Raw genomic sequence first — 19,613 nt, forward strand, 5'->3', positions numbered from 1 at the left:
TTGTGACTGGTTTCGAGTCGGACATGGCTCCAGCAACTCTCACTCTGTGGGTTCTGTCTTTGAGCCAGTTTGCGACCCATCTTGTGACATAGGGGTTTATATTTAAGCTGGATAGCTTATCTATGATACCCGAGTGGGGTATTGTGTCAAATGCCTTTGCAAGGTCCAGATAGGCTGTGTGGACTACCTTCCCTTCATCTATGGTGTTGGTGACTGTTTTGAAGAAGTCAACCATGTTCAAAAGGTAGGATCTGCCCTTGACAAAGCCAAACTGGGTAGGATCTAGTGTCTGTAGGTCCCCAATGTCTTTGTTTATGAGCTCCATGATGATCATCTCCATAGCCTTGCAGACTAAGCTAGTCAGGCTTATGGGGCGATAGTTTCCAGGGTCCGTAGAGGCTCCACCTTTGTGGAGTGGGACCACTGTTGCTGTACGCCATTCTGTGGGCACATATCCTGTAGTGAGGCTGAGATTGTATAGCTGTTTTATTTGAGGGATTAGTTCCTCTTGGAGTTCATGTAGGATGCAACCTGGGACGCCATCTGGTCCCATGGAAGCAGTGTTTTTTGCTTTGGAGAGGGCAGCCTTCACCTGAGCATCACAGATGTTTGGGAGGCAGCCCTCTGCCGGGATAGATACTTGCTCTTTTTGGGGGGAGGGGGTGGAGAAGTTTGCACTGAACCTGTCTGCCAAGACATTGGCGATGTCTGTGGGTTCAGTGTATTTTTTGTCATTTAGAATCAACTCAGAACAAGTCTGGGAGTTGCATCCCAGGTTTCTAACATAACTGAAAAAAGCCTTATGATTGTCTTTGGTGTCCTGTGCAATTTTTCTCTCGAAGCTGGCCTTGGAGGATTTTATGAGGGATCGTAATTTTTGCTAGTACTGATCAGAGATGCCTTCCCTATTAGGGATTTTGCTCTATCATGTAGTAGCTTCCTCCTTCTGTTGTACAGTTTATTTATGGCAGGGGTCCACCAGACTGGACGCCTGCCTTTGGATGATTGGGTCTTGGTTTTGTTTGGGATAGCATGATCCATGCATTCCTGGAGATGTCTGTAGAATGCATTTATATAGGATTCTGCAGTTTGGGCCATAGTTTCCACTGGCCCTGGGGCCTTGAAGGATTCCACTTCGGTTTTGAGAAGTGAGAAGTTCGCTTTTGAGAAGTTTTTCACTGTGGTTTTCTGGGCTGGGGTGGGGTCGGGATGTGGACATCCAGTGAAATTAATTTATGGTCTGATCTTACCAATGAGGGATATACTTCTGGTGTGGAGCATTGAGTCCCCTTGTTGGTAATGATCAGGTCTAGTATGTTGTCCCCTGTTGTGGGAGTGGTGACTAGTTGTTCCATAGCATTTGAGTTTATAATTTCCAGGAACCTTTGGGCTAAGGTGCTGGGGCTTGAGTAGTGCTCCCAGTCAATGTTTGGGTAGTTGAAGTTGCCCAATATAATGGTGTTCGGAGAGATCTTCATGTTCTCCAATGTTTTCAGGAAAGCAGAGTGGGATTCCTGACTTTGAGAGGGTGGTCTGTAGGATGCTATAAACTGAAAAGCAGTCTTGCCCACCGTCAGCTGCACATGGATGGTCTCTGATACTTCATGCAATGCCACTAACCTGGATGTGTGGATATCCTTGATAAATATGGAAACTCCCCCTCCTTTTGTGGTTCGGTCCGGGTTTTGGGGCCGAAAAGCATGATATGAGGTATAGCCTGGTAGTGCTGGGGTGCTCTCTGAAGCTTTGAACTAGGTTTCTGTCACTGCACAGATATCGATGTTCTTCATACTGAGGAGAGCTTCGAGTGCATGCATCTTGAGGCTAAGACTTCTGGCATTTAGCAGCATTACCCTTAGTTTCTTGTTCCTTGTACTGTCTATGGGGGTGGGTTTGACTTTTGAGCCTTGCCTAAAAAAGGCACTATGGGGGTGGCAAGATCCTTTGCCATTATCCGAAAGCCCAGTGGTGACAGGTGCAAGCCATCCCTAGCAAAGCAACGTGGCTTGTCGAGCATGTCATCCCAGGCTGACAGACACTGGATCCCTTTTGAATGACACCAAAATTTTAGCCAGTTTTTAAAATCAATCATTTTGTCTTTGTACTGTGGCATCATTCTAGGTGAGGGTAAGATGCTGCTCAAGGTCAGGGTCATACCAGCCTGGGCTACATGATCAGAGAGCTCCTCTATGTCTCTTTTCATGTAGTCCAGGGAGGTACATCTCAGGTCATTCACACCAGCATGTACAATAACTGAGTCATACACCTGAAGAAGCTTAATTGTTAAAGCGCTTGTGTTTGCACCAAGTAAAGGCCTGTTCTGGATTCCAAAGCTGTCTCCGTCTCTTTTTTTCTTGAATAACTGAGTCATATTTGTATTTGCTTTGGAGTGACCTGAGTGCTTGCATTATGTGGCGGATCCTAGCACCTGTCAGGCAGCTCACCATGACCTTCTCTTTATTCAGCCTGGTGAGCGGGATGTCAGTGTGTCTGACAATAGAGTCACTTATTACAAGAGTATCAGGTGTGTTATTCAGCCTTAAGGGCTGTGGCTGCTTGGCACACTGACTTTGTGGGTTATGTGTTGTGCGTGTTTTGTTTTGAGGTAGCGTTTGCTTGGATGTCTGCTTTGGAGGTCTCTGTTGCTTAGGTAGGCACCAACATCAAAACAGGGATCGGGGGGGGGGTTCACTAGACAGACACCACGGATGAGATGTTAAAGTGCCATGACAGCACCATCATCAAGATGGGGATCAGGGTGAAGGAACCACTAGACACCACGACTTATTTTAAGTGCTGTGATAGGACAAACATTTCTATGGGGGGCAAATTGGTGTATCTAGGGAAATTATTTTTCTGAGCTATGATACAGAATCGGAATTGCCTAGACATATTAAGGCCCTGCTGAGATTAATTATGGTGGCTGCCAAAAAAGCAATAACTAGAAAATGGAAATTGTCGCTCGTCATTTTCTAACAAATAAGACAAGCAGGCAGGGGGGTTTGTTTAGATGCTTTAATATATAGAAACACATCAGGATGGACAGTAGCATCACAGAGTACAAACAAACTAGTTTACAGACAGACCTTGCATACATACACGCTTACACTCAAAAGCTTACTACAAAATGGCAGTCTAGCTTGCACATGCTCAGTATTTATACACTTGTGTAAGCCCTTGGATAGCTTCTTAAGGGTATATACAAATATATTGATCTACAGCCTCCCTCTTAAAAAGATTGCCCTTTGAAAAAACAATATCAGAATTAGACATACATTGCTATATACATTTGAAACAGAACACAATGTTCGTGTCTAAGCTGCATCATATCTACTACAAGGTTTAGAGATGTGGCCATATCTCATAACATAACAGTCTGGACCAAATTTAGCAACAGGGACAGTCTGGGGTGCACAGCTCGTATCAGGAATTTGTGGACTCGTCACAGGAATGGGAATGTCCTCTGGAACTTCTTCTGGAATTGGAACACCAGACAACTTTCTCTGAGATAAAGAATCTTTCTCACAGGCTATGTGCGGTGGTATAGGCTCAGACACTGGTCTCAAATGTTTCCAATCCTGCCTAAGAACTGCTCCTTGTGATTCCACAGTGTATGACCCTGACTCTGGGCAAATATTGTTCATTACACCAATCTGATCATAACCTTTGAAAGTTTGCATCCTTGCCACTTCTTATCCTAATGAATTGAGCGGTTTGCTGGTTTTATCATAGCAGGACTTCTGGGTTAAGTGCTTCTTCAACAGATTTTTTTTTACTGACCTGCTGTTCTTGACACATGGAACCAACAGTTGACTACTGATTGGTAATGTGGTTCTGGTTTGTCTCAACAGAATTCTCTGAGCAGGTAAACCAAGATGTTTATCACGAGGAACATTTCTGAGATTCAGGAAAACGTCACTATTATCTCATTTTGACTACTCAAGTAACTGTTTTGCACTTTGAACTGCATGTTCTGCCAAACCATTAGACTGTGGGTACTCTGGACTACTTGTAACATTAGTAAAGTCCCATTCTTCAGCAAATCTTTTGAACTGTTGGCTTGTAAACTGCGTACCATTGTCAGAAATAACTTTGTGTGGACTACTATGGACTGCAAAATTATGTTTCATCTTAATAATGACAGTACTGAATGCTAGGCTGGAAAGTAGGTCAATCTTGAACCAATTGGAGTAAGAGTCTACTAACACTAAATAATGTTGACCATTGCACTCGAAAATGTCTGAGGCTACTGTTGACCAAGGTAGTTCAGGAATTTTGTTTAGCTGAAGTGGTTCCTTGGGTTGATTTGGTTTTGTACTATTATATACTGAACAAGATAAAAGTGCTCTCTCAATATCTTGTGACATAGAAGGCCAAAATACTACTCCCCTCACCCTTCTTTTGGTAGATTTGGTTCCTGGGCAACCACGATGCAAGATAGTAATGTACTCTGGTTGCAGACTTTGGAGCAATTACGTTTGGACATTTCATAATGAGCTTTGTTAGACAAAATCTCATCATTTCTTGAGGTGAACTAGATTGCTTTGATGGTCAACCTTGATTGATAAAGTGGATGAGCCTCTGTAAAACTGTATCTGTGGCTGTATGATCTCTCAACTCTTCAAGACGTGTGGAAGAAAAATTCTCACTTCCATGACTTCAAAATCAAGGTTCTCATTTTCATGCTGTTCTGTGGTGTTTCTGGACGATCTGGATAACGTATCAGCAAGATAAAGATGTTTGCCTTTCTTGTAGACAACATTGAAATTGCATCATACATTACAGTCGGGCGCTGAATGCATAAGTTTTCTGATAATAGTGACTAAAGGTTGGTGGTCTGTTTCAATCTGGACAGGTCTACCATAAACATAATCATGGAACTTCAAACATGCAAACACAATTACCAAAAGCTCTTTCTTGATCTGGGCATACTGCATCTCCGTTTGGGTAAGAGATCCCGATGCATAGGCACAGGTTGATCCTCTTGTAGAATGACTGCACCAAGACCAAATTTTGAAGCATCACAGGAAAGTGTTACTAGTTTGTGAACATCACAGTATCTGAGAGTTGGTGGACTAGCAATTCTCTATTTCAGGACTTCAAATGCTCTTTGGCGTTCCTCTAACCAAGATCAGTGTACATCTTTATGTGTCAGCTCTCTCAGTGGTGCTGATAGTTGGCTCAAGTCTGGAATGAACTTGCCTAGGTAGTTGACCATGCCAAAATGTTGCAGGGCTTGAGCATTGTCTGGTGCTGGCATCTCAAGAATGGCTGTTTGTTTTGAAGGGTCTGGTCGCAGCCCTGTACTAGTAAATAAGTGAGCAACATAAGTAACTTCTTGTAGCCTGAATTTGCATTTGTGTGGATTAAGCTTAAGTTTCAATTGATGTGCTCTTTCTAGAATGTTTCCTGTCATGCTCTGCTTCATCATGACCTCCTACTTGTATGTTGTCTACTATAATAGCACAAGGATACCCAGAAAAAATTTGTTCCATTGCATGTTGAAAGACTTCACTTGCAGAATTTATCCCAAATGGCATTCTCAAAAATCTGTACCTGCCAAACGGAGTACTGACTGTAGTGAGCAATAATGATTTCCTGTCAAGCTGAATTTGCCAAAATGAACTCTTTGCATCTAAGACAGAAAAAATAGTGTCATTTGGCATCAAGGCCGTGACTTCTTTGTGCATATTGGATGTCTGGGTTTAATTTCATGAAGTACACAACTGGAAGTTTGCCTAGTTTGTCTTCGAAAAGATCAGCATAGGTAGAAAAAATGTACTGGGTGAAGTTAGAGTAGTGGTCTTTTAAGCTAACTTGGTGGACTTCCTTATTAAATGAAAGCAGTCCCATTTTCAAACTGTCTCTGAGCCCTAATAATGACTGGACGTGCCTCTTGACCACATAAGATAACAGGTTGTAGCTTCTGTCTACTGAGTAATATGAAAGTACTACTGAGCCTTTGGTTTGAATTTCTTCACCTCCATAAGCAACAAGCTTCGCACACCTTGCCAAATCAAGCCTTTCACCTTTACACACTCTTGCAAATGTTTCTGACATAACATTGCACTTGAAACCTGTATCAACTTTGAGCTCTGTGGGTTTCCCATTTATTGTAACAGTACAAAATACTTCATTCTTTGCCCTTAAATCTACTGCATAAACTGTTTTATGAAGCACTGACACACCATCAATATAAAGAGTTGGATTGCAGCTTTCTAATTGATCAATTCATTTCTTAAAATGTTCCTCTTAAATAAAATAATGTCAGCCTTTTGATTTACAAAACCTTTTGAAATGATTCAGTTTATTACATTTGTGGCATTGCTGACCAAAAGCTAAACATTTTTCACTTTTAGATTCATAACTTCCAACCAGGGTTGCCAGATGTCCCTATTTGGGCGGGACTGTCCCGAGATCAGCAGCCTGATCCCGAGTGCCGCCCTGCCGGTTTAAATCCCGGCCAGCCTCTGCTTTTTTTTTTGATTGGACCGTATACCTGGCATACAGGCCAATCAAAAATCGCTAAACACGGAACTTCTTGTGTTCCACATTAAACAGAAGTAGCTCCGTGTTTAACAATTTTTGATTGGCCCGTATGCCGGTATCACTAATCAAAATAAACACGGAGCTACTTCTGTTGAATGCGGAACTGCAATGTTCCGCATTAAACACGAGAAGCTCCATGTTTAGCGATTTTTGATTGGCCCGTATGCCAGTATACGGGCCAATCAAAAATTGCTAAACATGGAGCTACTTGTGTTGAATGCGGAACTGCAATGCATTAAACACTAGAAGCTCCGTGGTTTTTTTTTTTTTTTTTTTTTTTTTTTTTGCTCTTCATTTGCCGTGGAAGACTTTTTTTTTTGTCGTCCCTACCTGGTTGGTTGGAAATCTGGCAACCCTGCTTCCAACACAGTTACGACAGTTGGCAATGAAACTAGGTCGGGGCCCATGCTTTGAGATTGCTGACTCACTCTTATGCTTCACTGTACGAACTCTGGAATTTGCTTGAAAGCTCTGGTGTTTACTAGTGAGTGCTGCAGGGGTTACAGTTCCTGACATGTCCTTGGAGCTGTTTCTTTTAACTATGTGCTGCATACTATCAACATAATATTTGCTACTGTGCTTTCTAGAGCTGTTCTCATTTGTGAGCATACTTGTGTGCTTTTCTGTAAACTCGTATATCTGGTAAATCTCAATGGCTTTATCCAAAGTTAAATCACTATTACGAAGCAAAATCTTTCTCACAGCAACATCTTTTATACCACACACAAGTCTGTCCTTTATCAACTCATCACTTAAATCACCGAATATGCACTTTTTTTATTCTCAGGTCAGTCATATATGCTGCAGAAATTTCATCAGGCTTTTGATCCCTTGTGTAAAATAAGTACCTTTCCACTGCAGCATTTGTCTGGAGGTTACACAATTCTCTAATTTTACGTTTTAAGCACTCAGGGTCCTCCCTTGACTCAGCCTGTACAACAATATGATGTTTTTTCCCCTCTCCTGTATAGATAGCAGGTGCATACATAAATGAACGTTTCTTTTCTATGGCCTCTGACCCAGCTAAATTAAGTAGAATAAATGTCTTTGTACGGTCATCTTTATCAGAAAATGCAGCCTGTATGAAATTGTCATACTCTTGCTCACTCTCCAGTTCTCAGCAATACTACTGTACACTGGGCTTTCGAAATCCATCTGCTATGCCCACAAAGTATACACAAACACAATAAAAATATGGCCCTTGTAATTATGTACGAACAAACTGTTCCGTGAGCTTTTAATAACAATCAAATGCGCAATAAATTCTTCGAAATACTGTACTTTGTGAAATATGCAAATATCTGTAATGGCTGTACTCTGTGAAATATGCCCTGTAATGGCTGTACTTTTACGAAATAGCTTTACTGTAACACTGCACAAACATGCGGACACTTTTATACACTTCTGATAACTCAGATATCTTTGCTTAATACAAAAAATATATGCTTTGCAAAAATGCGGTCATTTCCTTTTATTTTATTCATTTTATGCAGTTTTGGCTTTATTTCAAACATTTTCCATAGTAATTCAAACATTTTTACCAATATTGTACATATTGGTTTGTACAAATATCATTTAGAACGTTCTGCATTCCTCGTTTCATATTATATGAAAAGAAATAGTGCTGAGCAAGTTTTAATATCTGAAACCTGTTTCTGACCTGTTTTATGAAGTTTGCACATTTTAGGGATGAATCTTTCCTGTATATTCTACCAGTTCCTAGCAAGTGCTTTAAGTCATTTTAGCCAAGCTGCCTCTAAGTTCATGCCCCTTGGATATGCTGCTTCTGATTCCATGTCCTTTAGACATGCCGCTTCTGGCACCATGTCACTCGTCCTTCTCTAATACATAAGAAAAGCATGCGGCGGGTGTTGTTTAGATGCTTTATTACATAGAAACACATCAGGATGGACAGTGGCATCTTAAAGTACAAATGAACTAGTTAATAGACAGAATTTACATACATCCATACTTACATCTCAATGGCTTACTACAAAATGGCAGTCTAACTTGCACGTGCTCAGTATTTATACACTTGTGCAACCTCTTGGATAGCTTCTTAAAGGTATACACATATATTGATCTACAGAAGTCAAAGTATAAACCAACTGTACTAGAAGTAGTGAAGATAGTACCAGAGATAAAAATAATAAAATAACTGGAATTGGGATCCTTAGAAAAGAGTAGGAGCAAATTGCATAGAAAAAATGGGATGTATGGGAACAATACATACAGAGAAGGAATGAGGTTTAAAAGGAGGCAGGATTTGAATGAGCTATGTAATGTTTGACTGACAATGATTGGGTAGATTATAAGTCATGTAAAACGTTTACAACTAAAATTATGTTAATATGGATTTTGATGTGTAATGCTTGCAGCTAAGATTATGTCAATGTGGTTTGTTTTCATTTATATAAATGTATGATTGCCTATGTCATAAGTGATAATCTAATGAAGATGTTTCTTTAAAAAAAACATTTCTATGGGGATCAGGGAGTGGGGAGATATACTAAACACCAAGGGTGATTCTGTAAAGTGCCATACCAGCACCGACATCATAACAGGAATCAGGGTGAGGGGATACACAAGTCCACCAGGGACTCATACATATGTGCCATAATGGCAGCAAAACATTATAGATGTGGAGGAACCACAGAAGGGTAGTAGGGACAGGTATAGGGGTTGTGATGTGTGTGTGTGTGTGTGTGTGTGTGTGTGTGTGTGTGTGTGTGTGTGTGTGTGTGTGTGTGTGTGTGTGTGTGTGTGTCTGACTGGGTCTATGTACTTGTGTGTGTGTGAAAGGGAGAGACGTGGTGGTATGCCACTGCCTACATAAACAACATGTTGCTACCATGATATTCTAATCAGCCTTGATCTGTACATTGCAGTAACGACTCTGACTCTAGAAACATGCATATTAGCTGGTAATGAGGGCTTACCTCAGCATGCCTAGCATCTTTCCAATCAGAAATTAACATGTTGTGGTGGAATGGCCTTTCTAGCAAGAGCTGTACATCTTGTGCTTGCAATTTTAATGAATCCCTGGGTAAATATTTTTTATTTTTATCCCTCGCATCCTTTCATTGCGGGAACTTCTCAAAGTACTCTTTCTTTTTAACATTTTCACTAAAATCTGATTTCTATCAAGTTCAATTTAATTCTAAAATGTTTACTTAAGAGCAGTGCAGTCCTATAGTACAGTGTGGAGCTGTTCTGGACTGCAAGAGGAACATGAAATGAATCTTCAGTTTCCAACATGGTATTTGATCATTTCTTTATGCCAGCCTATTAATCAATCATTAATCCGTTAATCAATTAACCTATTTGCTCTAAGATTATTTCATTTTGCATTACAAAACAATAAAACTGGTTTGGATAATTTGAAGCAATAAAACTAGTTCAAGATGGGTAATTATAGCCTGAGATTAAATTCAGACATATTAAATACATCTACCCATGTGGTTATTCTGATTATGTATCTATCACTGTCATTAATAATTTATTCATAAATAGTCCTCTGAAATCACTGTGTAATATTTTCCAGCATCTATATGGTAATTTGCATGAGACTAATGGCAATTGTGTTGGTATTTTCTCATCCACCTGTCATGGTGCATTAGCCTTACATGCATCATAATCAGCTTAACCTTCTAGGCTAGTACATTCATTTTAACAATGCCAGGGCAACCTCTATGGAATTCTTCTATACAGTTTTTTTCAATGTATGGGGAACTATAACTGGACAACCCCATAAATAAACTTTTCTCCTTTGATAGTTCATATTTCTTTCTATAAAATATGTTTAGCTGTCAGCAGCAGTACTTGGGGGTTGAGGTTGGTAAGAGGGGTTGGGAGTTGGCATAATGGCTAGGGTGTTTACCTCACAGACAGGAGGAACAGCGTTTGATTCTCACCGATGGAAGTTGGCTAGGCTTATGTAGCCTAGAAGGGCAGCTAGCCTAGTACTTACCTATAAATCTATGAACTTGTTGGTGAAGCTGTATTCGATCAACCTTCTATCACAAAGTGTATCATTCGTAACAGTCCATGGTCAGTTCTTGTTACCTGTGCCTTGAAAATGATCTTCAGTCAAACTGTCCAGGTACTCTGCAATTCATTCTGTAGTGTTAACTGACATTACAGGTAAAATAATTCAAGAGGATCCAGCAGCATAGCAAGGTTTCTAGAAAACTTTGCACTCTATTTGGAATTCATAGGCTGACAATATTGTAGTGTCTCTTTATTCTTCCCTATGTCGTGGCAGGCAATCTCTGGTCCCCACCAAATAATCTTAATAAAAGTCTAGAGTCACTAGCCAACTTGAATTTTCTTCCCCAGAAAACGTTATGAGATTCCATTACTCTGAAAATTAAAGCAAGTGCTTCCTTCTTGATTTAAGAATACTTTCTGTCAGCAGATGAAATGATTCTTGGCTCAGCAACAACTGGACTTTCATCCCCAAAATGCAGGTCAGTGACTAAGGAATTGCAAGTGACTGTAACAAACTCTTGTGCACCAACATATCATCACAAGTCACCGTGTCTTTGCATTTTCTGATAGTATTTCGCTGAAGTTTTTTCCATGGCAATGACACATTACCTTTCTACAGCCTATACAGTGCTGATAACATTGTTCTTTTGTCAGACATGAACTTTCTGTAATAACTATTCAAGCCAAAAAATGTCAGTAATTCTTTCATACATGTCATAGGAAGGACAGTTCATTGATGGCTTTTACCTTCCCTCCTGAAGAGCATATTCTCTTTCTAACCAGAATATGTCCCAGATATTCAGTATGAGTTTAGCAAGCTCACATTTTGATTTTTAACTCTCAGTTCATAACCTTATAAACAATATAATGCTCTATGTACATAGGATCATAGGATCATAGGAGGTTGCTAGGCTAATGGCCCTGGGGCCCTTAAGCCTAGCCAAGAGTTTATATATAAAAAAACAACCTCAGTCAGCACCTGCACCCTCCTGTCAATGAGGAACACAGGTGGAACCCCTGGTACAAACTTGTAAACTTGTAGTTTCTCATCCACTCATCAGAGTTGTGCTTGAAGATGGTCAGCGAGGTACTTTGTTTAACGTATATGGGAAGTCTATTCCAGAGATGAGGAAGCCTGTGGGAGACAAGCCTGTCTCTCCAGCAAGTTTTGTTAATGTCACATATTAGATTTAGGCCTTTTGAGTGGGTAATGCATGAGGACTTAAACTTACATATATGGAGCATCTCTAGTTGGGCAGGGTCCGAGATTGCCTTGTAGGCAATTCACAGTTCACCTCTGAGTAATCTGTACAATACCGAGTAGAGTGATAGTGATTTGAGCCTATCTACATAGGGCAGGTGTTGGAGACCATGGCTTCTCTTTGTGAGGTATTTCTGTGGCCTTTCCAGTTGGTGCAAGTGTTTGGAGAGGTACATACCAGACAGGGTGCTATACTCAATTATTGGCCTAATGAGGGAGGAGTACAGAGAGGTGATAACCTCCTTTTTTTCTGGATGTAATCTCTTTACTTATAAGATGAGCCAAGTAAAAGGCTTATCTGACCACATGATGGTCGAATGTGAGATTGTTATCAACCTGTGTGCTCAGGTCTCTCACCACAAGTTGTGTGCTTAGGGAGTTGCCATTGATGTAGCAATCAGTAGGGGCTGTATTTTTGCCATATGGTATGATAATACATTTTTTTGCATTTAACTTAAGGCCATGACTTTGGCAACAGTCATTTGTTGCTGTGAGACCCTCTTGCAGTATGTTAACATCATTTGGGGAGTCAATGACAGCACTCAACTTACAATCATCCACAAACTTGGTCAGCCACAAGCCTTTTTCCTTGGCCTGGACCTCTGAGAAGTAGATGCCAAATGGAAGGGGTCCCAGGACAGATCCCTGGGGAATACCATTAGTGACAGGTCTGCTGTCAGAGTTGAAAGCACTTATTTTGATCTTGTGGGTCCTATCAGTGAGCCAGTTGGCCACCCACCTGATGAGATAAGGATTTATGCCAAGTTGTGTTACCCTTTCGATGATGCCTGAGTGGGGGATTGTGTCAAAGGCTTTGGCCAAGTCAAGGTAAGCTGTGTGTGCTGACTTTCTCTCATCCAGGGCTTTGGTGATAGTCTCAAAGAAGTCAACCAGGTTCAACAGACATGATCTGCCCTTGACAAATCCGAACTGGGTGGGGTTAAGTGCTTGGAAATTGCCTATGTCCTTGCTTATGAGATCCATAATAATATGCTCCATAGCTTTACAGATCAGACTTGTCAAGCTAATGGGGCGATAGTCTCCAGGGTCAGTAGTGGCACGACCTTTGTGCAAGGGGATGACAATGGCAGTTCTCCACTCTGCTGGAATGAAGCCTGTACTTAAGTTATGGTTGAATAGGGTATTCAGTGGCAAAGCTAGTTCTTGCTGGAGATGGTGCAGAAAACAGCCTGGGATACTATCAAGTCCCATGGAAGCTGTGTTCTTTGCCTTGGATAGGGCCTTTAACACTTGATCTATGGAGATGTGAGATGCAGGTCAAGTATCAGGGTGCCGATTGGGCCATTGGGGTCAGGGGGATGAAGTTTGCTCTGAACCTTTCTTCTAGCAGGCTGGCTAAGTCAACAGGATCAGTGTAAGTGGTACAATTAAGCACTAGTTCAGAACAAACCCGGGCTTTGCCATGGAGGTTCTTGATGTAACTGAAGAAGGCTTTGTGGTTTCCCTTTGTTTCGGAGGCTAGTTTCAATTCATAATTGGCTTTGGAGATTTTCCCTAATGATCTAATTTGCTTGTTGAGGCTAAGGAGGGAGTTTTTCCAATCTGGAATGTGTTACTTTTTACCCTTAGCAACAGTTTCTTCCTTTTGTTGTAACGCCTGTTGATAGAGAATGTCCACCAGACAGATTTGTGTTTCCTTGAGGAGCAGGTTTTAGTTCTGTTGGGTATGGCTGAGTCCATATAGTTGTACAGGTGCCTGTATACTGCTTTGGTGTATTGTTCAGCATAGCTGTCTGCATCCTCTGAGGGGGGCAGTGGTGTGAAGCTACTGATAACCTCCCATAAGAGGTTGTAGTCAGCTTTTGAGAAGTTCTTTAGCCTGGTTATGGCTGGTGGGGGTTGGGCAGGATAGAAACTTCGAATGAGACAGACCGATGATCTGACCTCACCAGGAAAGAACCTACTATGGGAATGGTGCAGTGGTCTCCCATGCTGGTAAGAACCAAGTCCAGAATGTTATCTCCCCTTGAGGGGGGTGAGACAAGCTGGTCTTGTGTGCTAGAATTGATGAAGTCAAGGAATCATTGGTTGAGTGCATTAGTGCAGGAATACTTCACCAAGTCTATGATGGGGTAGTTGAAGTCATCAAGGATCAGGGTGTTAGAGGGTACCTTGATGGAGTCAAGTAGGTCCAGGTAGGAGGAGTGGGTGTCCTGAGTCATGGAGGGGGGGTCTATAGCTAGCTATAACTTTGATAGGTGTTTTGCTGACTCTCAGTTGCACCTGGAGTAGTTCTAGTGCATCATGCTGGCAAACCAATCTGGAGGTGTGCTTGTCTTTAATGAAGCTAGAGACTCCACCACCTGTAGTCTTCCAGATCTCATTTTGGGGTTGGAATGTGTGGAGTGAGGTATAGCCTGGTAAGGCAGGGGTGCTCTCCGCAGCCTTGAACCAAGTTTCTGTGACTGCACAGATATCAGCATCTTCCAGTGCAAGAACAGCCTTCAGTGAGTGCATTTTCAGGTTAAGGCTCCTAGCGTTAAGCAGCATGACCTTCAATTTGCTTTTTGACAGATCTTTTATGTTGGAAGATTTGTCTTTGGGGCATTGTCTAAAAAAGGCACAATGGGGGAGGCAAGAGCCTTGGCCAGAATCCAGAATCCCGAGGAAGACAGGTGGAGGCCATCTCTGGCAAAGTATTGAGGCCTGTCAACCATGTCATACCAGGCAGACAGATATTGGATGCCCTTGGAATGACACCAGAAACTAAGCCAATTGTTGAAGTCAATTATTTTTTCTTGGTATTGTGATATCATTCTTGGTGAAGGTAGGATGCTGCTTCACTGAGATGCCCAATTTTTGTCTTCCTAGTAATTAACAAATTATACAATTACACAAATAAATTAAAATTGCATAATAAGATAAACATTAAAATAGATGGTACAGAGCTCAAAACAAATTGCAGTTTTTTCTATACAAACACATTTCAGTGTACTAATTATCAGATTATTTTTCAAAATCAAGTTAGACTTGTTGATAAGCTAGGCTGGAACCGTATTGATTTTAGAAAACACTATTCCACCATGTAGCTCATCCCGTCAAGGGAATAGATAGGCCTTTGGGATTACAGCCACATTAACTGTCACTCTATAACCACCACAAATATGATTGGCATTATCATTTTATAAAACAGAAATAATATGGGATTTCCATTCACAGTCCTTCACTGGACTGACAATACCTTCGGCTGCAGGCCTTTCTAACCATTTATCAAGTCTTTCCTTTCCTGCAAATGGCAGCTGTGTAGTTCTGCAAATAAACTTTGATATGATATCCTGCTTGACCAAATTATCAACTTTAATGCAGTTTTCCAACCTTCACATGAAACACCACTTTATACAAACCAAGCATTAAGACTCATGATTATTTTGACTCACAAATTAAATTTGCTTCCAGTTTAACACCTAATTCTGCAACCTAGTTGGCTCCAAAGCATAGAGAGAGAGATAAAGCCCAGACAATGATCCAGATGACCTGGTTAGATTAGCAGTCAAGGTACTGATGGAGCCATCAGAGAGACTGGGGATTGATGAGGTAAATGTCTGCATGCTTTTCTCAATGGAAGGTATATAGGATGCTAGAAAGTGTCTTTACACCATGATTCCCAGAGGAGACTGTGAATGATCAGTAAGGATGACAGTGGTCATAAGAGTGGAGTAGGCTATCTTAGCAATGTGCCAGTGAAGAGGAGGGGATACATCTACTTCTGGAATGTCCATCACATGCTCCTCCAGATAACTCTCCCAGCACACAGGTGCAGTTACAGACTCCGCCTTCTTACACTAACCAGGTTAATTTCCCTGGAGGTAGAACTTATGGTACTGCAGATCATTTCCCCTTATCACCTCCCAGCTTCCTTGACCCAACTCACTGATACAGTGACAGGAGGGGCAGCTTAGGCTGAACATGTCAAGTGAGGGAGGAGAGGTAACTGAGCTGGAAATAGAGACCAATGACAGATGCCTTGCTCCCTGTGGACACTATTCAAACCCACTTGCAAAAATAGCACATCTAGTTCCTCCATCAGTAAGCTCATCATTCACCTTTTACTATGACTAAACACAAACATTCTCTTTACTTTTGTGCCATACAGTAAGAGCACGCATTCATTTTGTTTTTATACCATATTGCAGCCATTGGTTCACCCATAACAAATTTTCATCTGTGTACAATTTAAGGTTTACAGTAGTACTTTGTAATCTTTCCTTAAGAAACAACATGAGAAGAACTCCTTCAGATATAATAGATACTGTATCATCTGTATCAATTTCCAAGTCTAGTGTTAGAATTTATAAAAACTCACCAGTCAGAAAACTTATGAAAGACATTGGTAATTTAGCATTGTTTTCTCATGGTTCTTCATTTGTGCATGTATATGTTTGCAGTGATGTATTGGGATTGCAGTTATGGAGACAGATGTACCTTTGATGGGTGTAACTGAAACATTGGCTTGTAATAGATAACAATAGGCTATAAATATTACTGGCTATAAGTTGTTTGGGAATTATGCACATATAGATTTGGATAACGTGGTACATATAAGTAGGGTTTGTGTTGTGAAATTGTGGAGGGATTTGAAGCTGTAGTATGTAATGGTAAAAAAACAAACAAAAAAAAACAAGGAAGTAAAAGGGGACAAAATGGGTGTTATAACAATTAAAATTATAAAGCAGGGTTAGAATACTGAGCATCTATATTCAAGATCGAATGCTTAGGTGATCAAACACCTAAACATCAAACTTGTAATATCGAACCTAAAAACATTGAACAGCGGAGGAAAACATGTCGGTTGGACATGAAAATAAAATGTTCAATCACCTAAGAATTCGCTCTTATAATATAGACCCGACTGAAATAAGTATAAAGGAAATTTAGCTGCTGGAAAGAAGGATTTGGAGGTGGAAGAAAAACAATATTAGTAAGCCTGGCATAGTTAGTTAGTTAGTTGGTTGGTGGGTTGGTTGGTTGGTTGGTTGGTTGGTTGGTTGGTTGGTTGGTTGGTTGGTTGGTTGGTTGGTTGGTTGGTTAGTTGGTTAGTTAGTTAGTTAGTTAGTTAGTTAGTTAGTTAGTTAGTTAGTTAGTTAGTTAGTTAGTTAGTTAGTTAGATTTATCTGAGGAGGAACACTAATCATAAATGACCAATTTTAGTCTCAGCCTGAGAAAGCAATAAAGTTTGACAATTACAAAGATATATTGCAGGAAGTAAAATGCATATAATTATAGAGTTCTTGGGAATATACAGGAATTATATATAGCAACAGACATAAACATACATAAACACAATTTCTGTTGAGTCACAGAGACAGATGAGCAGGTTTATAAAACATGTGTTGTATTGCTGCATGTAGTTATATATAAATTAATATATCTTTTACTAGAAGGTTATATAAAGATGGCTGAGATCACTTACAATACAGAACTAGAGTTTGAAGTACTTTAGCAGTGCATTAGTATAACAAGGGTCTTAAGAGTGGAGGGATTAAAACAGAGGAAATAAGAAAAGTGTCAGTAAGTAAGTGAGAGCTTATAACTTGATTAGGTTATATGATCTGAGCTTACACTGCCATTTTACCTTTTCAAGGATGTATATTTTTAGCTAAGAGTAGAATTTTGAGTAAGATGATATGTTTTATAGGTTCATAGATTCATAGGTGTGTACTAGGCTAACTATCACTGGAGTCTTTTTAAACCTAGTCATGCATCCCAAATCTCTGACTAGTTTTGGTACCCATGGTAGTGTAAGCAGGGTTTAGGAGATAAAACATTTATAAGTAGTGGCCTAGGAGATGAAACACTCACAGGGTGTCTGTGTCCATTAGAGATATAGTTGCCAAACCAGGGCTGAATTTCCAGATCCCCGTCCAGTTGTCAAAGTTACAGTCAAATTGGTTTGGAAAGTAACCGCTTCACACTGATGGGGAGTCTGTTGTAGAGAAGAGTAGTCTCTGAGATACAAATCTGTCTCTCCAGTAAGCCCTATTTATGTGGCAGGCAAGGTTTAAGTTTTTAGAAAGGGTAATTCTGGTGTAGTTTGTTTTGCAGATATGCAGCAGGTCCATCACAGTGGGGTCTGAAGATGCCTTTATGCCAGGCATAAATCTCCTCTCAACAACCTGTAAGAGACAGAATACAGGGATAGGATTTTGAGGCAGTCTGCATAGGACATGTTATTTAAGCCCTGTAATCTTTTAGTGAGAAACTTCTGTGGATGTTGCAGTTGTTGGATTTGCCTGATCAGGTAAATACCAAAGGGGACATGGTACTCAGTGATAGGTCTGATGAGCACTGAATACAATGGAACAATGACTTCTTGGACCTAGATGACAAAACTTTGTTTGTAAGTTGCCCAGCATAAAACTAATTCCACAGAACCATAGACACATGATGGCCAAATACTAGATTACTGTGTACATTTGTCACCAAGTCACTGACAACTGGGTCAACTGTTATGGGTGCATTGTCAATATGGTAGTCATTGTGGTGGCCAGCCTCCCAACGGGTACTATTATACATTTCTTGACATTTAGTTTTAGTCCATGACTCTGAAACCAGTTATTTGTCTGTGTCAGCCTTTCTTGGAGAACATTAGTGTCTGTGGGGGATTCTATGACTGCTCCTAATTTGCAATCATCTGCAAACTTGATATGCTAGAGGCCCTTGACATTAGCCTTGATTGTCAGAGAAGTAGATGCCAAAAGGAGTGCTCCAGGACCAATTCCTGAGAGACTCAACTGGTGACTGGTCTCCCTGTAGAGGTGGACTACACAATTCTAACTTCCTTGATCCTCTCTGTGAGCCAGCTGGCTATCCTCCAGGTGACATAAGGGTTTATACCCAATCTGTTGAGTTTGTCAACAATGCTGGAGTGGGGTATTATGTCAAATGCTTTGGCCAGGTCAAGGTAGGCAGTGTAAATCATTTTGCCCTCATCCATTGCTTTGGTGACCTTCTCAAAAAAGCCCACCAAGCTGAGTAGGCATGACCTGCCTTTGATGAAATCAAAGTGGGTTGGGTCCAATGTCTGGAGGTTTTGTATGTTGTTATTGATTATTTTCATGATATTTTTTTCCACGACTTTGCATATGAAATTAGTGAGACTTATGGGTATGTACTTTCTAGGGTCCATAGATTCATAGTTTCATAGGTTCATACTAGGCTATCTGCCCTAGGGCATTTATAAGCCTAGCCAGAGTGTGTTTGGCTTTCGCCACCCATTTTAAATTAATTTTGCTATGCCCTTTTTCGAGGTTAGTATACTGTGCCTCTGTCTAACAGTGACACAGAAGTGATGCCCGGGGTAAACCTACGATCTCCCATCCACTTATCAAGATTTCTCCTAAAGAGAGTCAATGAGGGACTCTGCCTAACCTGGACTGGGATTTTATTCCAGAGTGAAGGGAGCCTCTGGGTTATGAATCTGTCCCTCCAGCATGTCCTATTTATTTCAGTGCTGAGGTTCAAGTCTCTCGAGCGCGTAGCTCGATGGGATTTGGATTTTCTGAGGTGCAGCATGTCCATTAATTCCGGGTTGGACATGGCTTTATACGTCAGGCACAGATCGCCTCTGAGCAGGCGGTATGCCACTGAGTAGAGCTGGAGTTTCTTTAACCGGGCAGCATATGGCATCTGTTTGAGCCCTTTGATCCTCTTGGTGAGGTACTTTTGGGGTCTTTCCAGTTGCTGCAGGTGTCTGGTAAGGTACATCCCAAAAGGGGCATTGTACTCAATTATGGGCCTGATGAGGGATGAGTAAAGAGGCACGATGACCTCCCCTGATCTAGATGTGAATCCC

Source organism: Protopterus annectens, chromosome 3.part0 (assembly GCF_019279795.1).
Source record: "Protopterus annectens isolate FY-2018-M chromosome 3.part0, PAN1.0, whole genome shotgun sequence".
Taxonomy (NCBI): Eukaryota; Metazoa; Chordata; order Ceratodontiformes; family Protopteridae; genus Protopterus; species Protopterus annectens.